Raw genomic sequence first — 8,830 nt, 5'->3', positions numbered from 1 at the left:
CACAGATTGATAGGTGTCCAGCAATTTCTAAAGTTTTCTAAAGATCTTTGCATTTCCTCCTGGAAACGTCTGGGGGTTCTGTGGTGGGAGAAGTGGTTAAGTGCTCAACTATGAAGTGAAGATTGTCAATTTGAGCCCAACCTGAAGCACCTTGGAAGTAAAGGCCTGGTGCTCTGCTTCTGAGAGGCCACAGCCGTGAACACGTGGTGGAGTACAGGTCTACTTGGCAGCACATGTTGCTGTTGCTGTTAGGGGCCATCTCATCACTTCCGGCACCTAGTGACCATATGCATTACAGAATGAAACATGCCCCGGTCCTGCACCACCCTCATAATGGCTTCTGTGTCCGAGTCATTGTTGCAGCCACGATGTCAATTTGTCTCACAGAAGGCCCCCCTTCCTTTCTTTGGGGACTGCCTTCAGTCAGAATTGATAGTCTTTGCTTTGCTTTGGGGTTGGACTCCTCTCAAACGGGGGCTCTTGCTCCACCCATTATCCTTTGCTCCTTTTAGTGGACTCTCTGGCTCTCTTTTGTTCCTCTACTATTTATAAGATGCCTTGATAATTCCTGATGCTTAGAAGGCAAATGTAGGAGATCATGAGGAAGGCTCAGCAGTTAGAAAATACAGTGGAGGTGAGAGAAATGATGCTGGACACCCATGATAGAATCTTGCAAAATCCAGACGTCTTCATCACAAATTCCTTTCTTTTGGTCAACAATCGTGACTGGACGCATGGATCTCACCAGGTGGAATACTAATGAATCAAATTGACCACATCTGTGGCAAGAGACAAAGGAGCTCAAGATCATCAGCCAAAACAAGGCCAGGGGTTGCCAGAAACAGGATGAGTTGCTCTTCTGCAAGTTGAAGTTGAAGAAAATGAAAACAAGTCTGTAAGAGTCAGTGTAGACTTTGAGCATATCCCACGTGACTTCAGAGACCATCTCAAGAACTGCTGGCATCAGGAATATCACCCATGGGAGGGGTGGTGCAGGAGAGGGGGAGAGGAAAGGACAAGATTGAGGAAACATAGGTGTATGTCTGTCGAAGGGAGGGGAGAGAACGGTGACCTCTAGGTTGGCAGGGGCCAGGTGGGGAGACTGAGTATGCTCTTGGGAACATTAGGTGGGGAGGGTCTTTAGTGGAGTGCAGTGAGCCGGCAGCGTTGACTTAGGGCATCTGGGAGTGTCCCAGGAACCCAGGCTGGGTGCTGTAGAACAATGGGACACTGAATCCTGGATCTTTGGGGTGCATGTCATGCTGCAGAGGTTGCATCGGTGAGACCCCGTATGGGAACTCCACTGAGTGAGTCTGGACTGCACCCTAGAGTCACTTGTAACCTGAGGACTTAAGCTGGAAAACACATGGTGTCTGAGGAAGCGGAAGACAGCTGTACCAAGAGTGGTGTACAAACTGTTGGTTGCCAGACAAACAAGGTCTGGCTACATCAGCGCCCTATATGCTTTATTAAGCTACATAATATTCCGGCAATCCTGTGTCAGGCATTCTGTTATATTCTGCGTATGCTTGTTTATATTAGGGTGTATCTCAGAGGTACATCGCCATTGGAGCTCACCCTCTTGAGGCTGTGTTATTTATTTCTTTGTTTTTTTGCTAAATGAAACCCAGGGATGTTGAGCCTATAGGGAAAGAAAATATAACAAGGGTTTGGGGGGAAGGGGGAATAGTATAGAGAGGTTGGGGGGATATGAGGGAGATGACATCAAGAAGCCCGGGAAGGAAAAGTATGTGTGGACACTGATTATGGAAGCAATTGTACAATTATGTTTGACATGATTGAACTATGGAATGATATGACTTATATATTAACTCCCAAGTTACAGAAAATTAAAATAAAACCCACATAGATCCAGGATTGAGTTTTGGGCTCGCACTAAATCCTAGCTCCAACTTAAGAATATTCAGTTCTTACATTATGGCCCTGCTTGATACTCACCTTCACAAAATGATCACTGAAGATAAGGGTGCTACAGCAAAGTGTGGTGAAGGAAGTGGATGGTGCCCGGTGGCTATCATTCGATATAGTGTCTGAGGTCTTAAAGGCTAGTATTCAAATAAGCAGCTATCTAAGCGAGGAGCTAACTAAGTTCACATGGAAGGAGCACACACCAGCTGTGTGATCTCAAAGATGACAATGACAAAATTCAAATATGGCAAAGAAAAAAGCATCAGAGCTATAAATATGAGCACCCAGTTTGGAGGTTGTGGGGGATGGCAGGGGTCCAAAACCCATCTGCAGAGAATCTGGTCAGACGGAGCCACTGGAAGATCCCTGCTAGCCACAGACAAGAGTCTTGGCCAGTTGACCTCCCTATAGACATAATCTGATATTTGTACTGGGTGCAAGTATTTCTTACTGGTTCCACAACAGAAATTTCTTTCCTGGCTTTTTGAGTGTCGATGAGACTTACACATTATTTGCATTTTTCTCTTTATACTATGATGATTTTATCCTTACCACCTTAGTGTGACGTTGTTTTTTATTGTTTTCTGTTGGGTCTCCCAGGTGTGAAGCACAGGAGAACTGGATGCATAAAGATAATAATTGATACAAGGGAATATGGGAAATTCAGGGGTGAGTGGGGTGGGGGAGAGGGAGGAAAAGGGGATTTGGGGAGTAAAGAATGAAGGGGGGAGTGGGGAGGGAGCACTAGAATGGATTGTGGTTACACAACACATTTTAAAGCCAATTTAACCGTGGTGGTGGTGTGTGTGTGGGGTTAGTCTAAAATTAATGTGGTGGTGATTGTATAATTCTCCTTGATATGACTGAAGGATTGAACTATTGAATTGTATGATATGTAAATTATGTGCCAATAAAACTGTTGGACGGTGGGGGGGGGGATATCATCCATGATGAATGCAAAGGATCCCTAAAAGGCAACGAAGAATACGGCATTGAGGAGAACAGAGGCCAATCCTGTGATGACCTATCTCAAGCCCTCCTCATCTGCTCCTTTGTCTTCTGCGTCACTGGAAAGATCCTGTTGGCTGTTAGAGCCTGGGCATGCTTACTCTGAGTACCTATATCTCCCTCATTGCCCAGAGAGTGAGCTCAACTCACGATCCCCATGCGCTGCTCCCACTGGTGTCATTTTGGCGTTTTTGGATGCTTTGCTACTCATTGTGGCAGCTGAACTCTATGCCAAGTTTTTGTCCTGAGTGCTCCTGGCTGAGCTGCTGGTGGGCATCTCAGGATTTGTGTTTCATCATGAGATCAAGGACACCTTCCTGAGGACTGACACTGATGTCATACAGACATCATTAGGAATAATGAGCAAAGCCAGGCAGTGGATCATATGCAGTGATGTGCAGACCTACAGCAACTGGAGCACCAGCCCTTACTTCCCCGGAGCACGGCACTCGGCCCAGCTGCTGAATGAATGGAACTGACTGTAGACCCCACAGGAGCTACACAATCTGACGGTGGCTGCCACCAAAGCTAACCAGGGGTGCTATGATTTGGTGACAAGTTTCATGGAGACTAACTTGGGCATCATTGCTGCTGTCGTTTATGGGATTGCATTCTCCCAGTTGACTGACATGCTGCTGGCTGGCTCTCTGTGCTGGTCTATCACGACCAATCAGGATGAGATGGTGTCAGGAGAAGTCTTTTAAGCATGAGAAACGAGTTCTTTCTAAAAGAACTGCAGCCATCTTCTGAAAGACTTCCAAAGAATGTGACAGCACAGTGCATCATACCCCTTGTGTCCCTACCTCCACCCCTCCCCCAGCTCATCTGCAGTGTGCAACCAATCTTCCCACACAGTCCCTGCCCCACCTTTCTGCCCGAATCATGTGTAGTCTCCCAATTTGTGAAGCCTCGCTGGGCCAGCATGCAGCCAGCCCCTGGACCTGCAGCTAGTGCTTGGTGGACCCCATCTCCACCCTCACACTTTTCATGTGCCAGCCAGTTCCTCTACGTTTCCTTGCTTCAACTGCAGTTCAGTGTAGCTAACTACTTATTCCTTCATCATGGACCCTGTTGGGTCCTCTATGTAGTGTGGGAGGCTCCTGTTTGCCCTTCACCATGGTCAGTCGTCAATGCCATAACTTTTCTATAGATAAACAGAAGACAAACACCTGTTCTTTTCATTTAATAACATTTGGTTTGTTTTTCCCTGTATGAAGGCTCTTTTCTATCTTCTTCAAAATGCTCTTGTAGCATAGTGGTTACTCGCTGGGCTGCTAACCTCAAGGTCTGCAGTTCAAAACCACTAGGTGCTCTGAGAGAGAAAGACAGGGCTATTTTCTGAGAATGACAGTCTCAGAAACACAGAGACATTTCTACCCTGTCCTATAGGGTCGCTATGAGTTGGCATCGACCCGGTGGCAGTGAGTTTTGGTTTCCTGCCTTCTTCAGACTGCCTGGGTCATGGAAAGAAACACGTTGTTTACTATTCTTGAGGGGACCGAAGCATGTGTCATGCATGAGGGTTGTTGATGTTGAACCTTAAGTGGACCCCTGACTTGTCACAGGCCTAGGTAGATGGAGGCACTTTTGTTCCTCCTGCGCTGGCAGCTGAAACCTGTATATTCCTGCTACTACAAAGCGATGTTGCTTCCTGCAAAGGTGAAACTAATCTTTTTTGTCCCCAGTTATTTGCTATTCTTTATTTCAGTTCTCTCTTCCATGTTGTCTTGCCTTGACCTTATAGACCTGGAGGACCTCATCAAATCATAGTGAAGAATGACTGTGTGGGGAAACCAAAATAAAGATATTTTGTAAAAAATTTTAAAAATATATTGGCTCTGCCTAGCATACCAAGAAGATTGTGTTGATATTGTGAGCATTTGTGATATGTTTATTAATAGAGCCACTAAAAAAGATAAAAAAGAAAGACCAAAGTGGGTGTCAGAAGAGACTCAATAACTTCCCCTTGAACAGAGTAGTTAAAGACACTAGAAGAAATAATGAAGTCCAAGAGCTGAATGGGGCATTTCAAAGGGCAACCGAGAGGACAGAGTAAAGAACTATAATAACGTGTGCAGAGGACCTGGGGTTAGAAAGCCAAAATGGATGAGTAGACTCAGCTTTTCTCAAGCTGAAAAAGAAAAAAAAAAAATCAAGCCTTGAATTCCAATGTTGAGGGATTCTGTTTACAAATCTACCAATTGTCTGTCTGTCATGCTCTGGTGACTTGCATGCTGCTGAAAGTTATGTCATTGATATTTCAAATATCAGTGAGGTCATTCAAAGTGAAAGTGTTGCAAAAGAGGTTCTAGACTAGGAACAGACTATGAAGAAAGAATAGGCTGTCCATTTCTGAGGAATTCAACTCTAAAACATCTTATGAATCACAGAGAAACAGTATCAGATAATGAGAACCTCATGAAAAGCAGCAGAATAGGTCAGATATAGTGCCCCAAAGCGAGCCCCTATTATCTGAAGGCACTCAAACTATGATTTAAGGAAGAGCTGCCTTCGCAAAGTAGAGTGGACCACAATGAGGTGGACAGAGTAAAGCCTGGGGGGAGTAAAGCCTTCAGGACTTTCATTTGCTGATGGGGCACGACTCAAAATGAGAAGAAACAGCTGCAAACATCTATTACTAATTAGAACTTGGAATGTAGAAGGTATGAATGCAGAAAAACTGGACATTGTCAAAAATGAAATGGACCACATGAAAACACAGGCTTTCCTGAGCTGAAATGGACTGGTATTGACCATTTTGAAGCAGACCATGATATGGTTCACTATGACAGGAATGACACATTCCAGAGAAATGGCATCACATTCCTCATTAAAAAGGACATTTCAAGATAGGTCTTGAAATATTTCAAGAGATAGCGCAAGAACCAGTGGTCCTGAAGGAAGAAATGTAAGCTGCACTGAGGCATTAGCCAAAAACAAGGCTCCAGGAATTGATGGAATACTAAATGAAATGTTTCAACAAGCTGAGGAAGCACTGGAAGCACTCACTCTTTTCCACAAGAAAATTTGGAAGCCAGCTCCCTGACCAAGTGACTGGTAGAGACCCACATTTGTACTTATTCCAAAGAAAGGTGATTGAACCGAATGTGCAACTTCTAGATCAATATCACTGATATTACATGAAAGGAAAATTCTCTGAAGATCATCCAACAATAGTTGCAGCAATACATTGGCAGAGAACTGTCATTAGTTCAGGCCAAACTCAGAAGAGGATGTGTGTGTTAGTCTGGGTAGACTAGAGAAACAAATTCATAGACACTCATATGTGTATAAGTGAGAGTTTTATATAAAAGATAATTGTACATTAAGAAAACATCCCAACCCAGTCCAGTTAGCCCATATGTCTGATACCAATCTATAAAGTCCTCTTCAGACTCATGAAACACATGCAATGATGCTGAATGCAAGAAGATCACAGGTCGGTGGGATTGAAGTCTTCTGGGTCCAGTGGCATTGTAAGCATCTCAGCGCTGGCAGGGGTCTCCATGTGGTTTCTCCTGCACCCAGGCTGCATCAGGGTAGGTCCACGTGGCTTCTCCAGCTTCCAGGGCATAGCACCATGTGTCTTGCCAGTAGAGCGTCTCCAAGAGAGTCAGCAGAGAGAGAAAAAGTACCTTCTGCCTCCAAGAAGGAATACCAGATTTTCCCAGAATTCTCAGGAGAAGGCCATGCCCACACAGAGACCTCAATGGCTATGATCTGATTGACAGACTAGACGCCACCCCTTCACTCATAATCTTCTCAAATTGACACCAGATTATGTAACTACCACAATGTGGAAAAAGGGATATCTTTGCTGATGTCAGGTGAACCTTGGCTGAAAGCTGAGAATACCAGAAAGAGGTTTACCTGTGTTTTATGGACTACACCAAGGCATTGACTGTGTGAATCATACCAAACTATGGACAGCCTTGAGAAGACTGGGGATTTTAGAACACTGGATTCTAATAAAGGAAAAAAACACAAACTCCTCACAACTGGACCAATAAGTAATATTATGATAAACAGCGAAAATATGAAAGTTGTCAAAGATTTCATTTTGCTTTGATCCACAGTCAATTCTCAGAGAAACAGCAGTTAAAAGATCAAAGGTTACATTGCTCTGGGTAAATCTGCTGCATAAGACCTCTTTAGAGTGTTAAAAAACAAGGATATTTATTACTTTGAGGACTAAGGTGCACTTGGCCCTAGCCATGGTATTTTCAATCACGTCATATGCATTTGTAACGTGGACATTGAATCAGGAAGGTCTAAGAAGAATCCACACATTTGAACTATGGTGCTAGTGAAGAATAGTGAAAGCACCATAACAAATCGTCCTGGAAGGAGTATGGCCAGAGTGCTCCTTAGAAACAAGGACAACTTTGTCTCACCTACTTTGCATATGCTATCAGGAGAGACCAGTCCCTGGAAAAGGCCGCCATGCTTGGTAAAGTAGAGGGGCAGCCAAAAAGTGGAAGACCCTCGACCAGATGGATTGACATGTGGCTGTAACAATGGGCTTGAACGTAATAACACTTATGAGGATGACCCAGGGCTGGGCAGTGTTTTGTTCTCTTGTACATAGAGTTCCTATGGATGAGAACCAACTGGATTGCACCTAAAATGATAACAACAAACTTAGCAAAATATTGAAAGATGCAGGAAGCATCAAAAGAATATGAAGGAATACACAGAGCCACTGTATCAAAAAGAAATGGTTGATATACCAGCATTTCAGGAGGTAGCATATGAGCAAAACCAATGGTGCTGAAAGAAGTCCAAGCTGTACTGAAGGCATTAGTGAAAACAGGTTGGGGAAATTGATGGAATACCAATTGAGATGTTTCAACAAACTGATGCAGCTCTGGAAGCACCCTTTTGTCTACGGCCAGAAACTTGGAAGACAGCCAGTTGTCTAGAAGAGATTTATTTGTGCCTTTCCAAAGAAAGGTGACCCAACAGAATGAAGACATTATCAAATGCTAAAATTAATATCATAGTCAATTAAAATTTTGTTGAAGATATAATTTAGAAAATGACTGCAGGAGCACATTAACAGGGAAGCGTAGGTCATAATAATCTGTGAATAAAAGCGGGAAGAATGGGAATTCCAGAACAGCTGTGCTTATGGTGACCCTGTATATGAACCAAGAGGCTGCTGTTTGAATAGAAAAAGGGGATGTTGCATGGTTTAAAAGTAGGGGAAGGTGTGTATCAGGATTGCAAACTCTTACCCTCCCTAGTCAATCTGTATGCTGAGCAAATCATCCAAAATGTGAATTTTATGAAGAAGGATGTGGCATCAGGGTGGAGGGACATTTATTAACAACATTTGATATGCCGAGAAACTGGACTCTATGGAGAAGAATGCGGAATCAGATTGCAAAAGCTTATTAACAACCTGCAACATGCAGGTGGCAGTCCTTTGCTTGCTGAAAGCAACGAGGACTTGAAACACTGATGAACATAAAAAACTGCATGATGTCTGAAGACAAAATGGGTGACAGGAGAAGCAAATGTGGTGACAGGAGAAGAACGGACACATCTGAACCGTGTTAGCAAAGAATATGGACAGTTCCATGGATGGCTAGACAACAAACCCATCTGTCTTGGAGGAAGGACATCCCAAATGCTCCTCGGAGATGAATCTGGCAAGACTTCACTTGTCAAACGTAGCTACATTATCAGGAGAAGCCAGTCCCTCGAGAAGCAAATCCTACTTGAAGACCCTCTGTGGGATGGGTCAACATCGTGGCTGCCGAAATGAGCGTAAGCAGAACAATAATTGTGAGGATGGAGCTAGACTGAGCCGTGTTTTGTCCTGTGGTACTCAAGGTCACCGAGTCAGAGTTGGCTTAACAAGAACAGTGGTCTTTCTCTTGTTTGTGAA

At 44.0% G+C, this 8,830-nt stretch overlaps 1 pseudogene; it reads left to right on the top strand.

Moving 5' to 3' along the window:
• The first annotated feature begins 598 nt into the window (after nucleotides 1–598).
• On the top strand, nucleotides 599–3,641 carry LOC101639520 (annotated as a pseudogene).
• The last annotated feature ends 5,189 nt before the right edge of the window (nucleotides 3,642–8,830 follow it).

The sequence above is a fragment of the Echinops telfairi genome, unplaced genomic scaffold (assembly GCF_000313985.2).
Source record: "Echinops telfairi isolate 266 unplaced genomic scaffold, ASM31398v2 ScPeMD7_3533;HRSCAF=4204_0, whole genome shotgun sequence".
NCBI lineage: Eukaryota > Metazoa > Chordata > Mammalia > Afrosoricida > Tenrecidae > Echinops > Echinops telfairi.
Note: the sequence above shows the minus strand (reverse complement) of the source record. Positions and strands in the feature narration are given on the sequence as shown.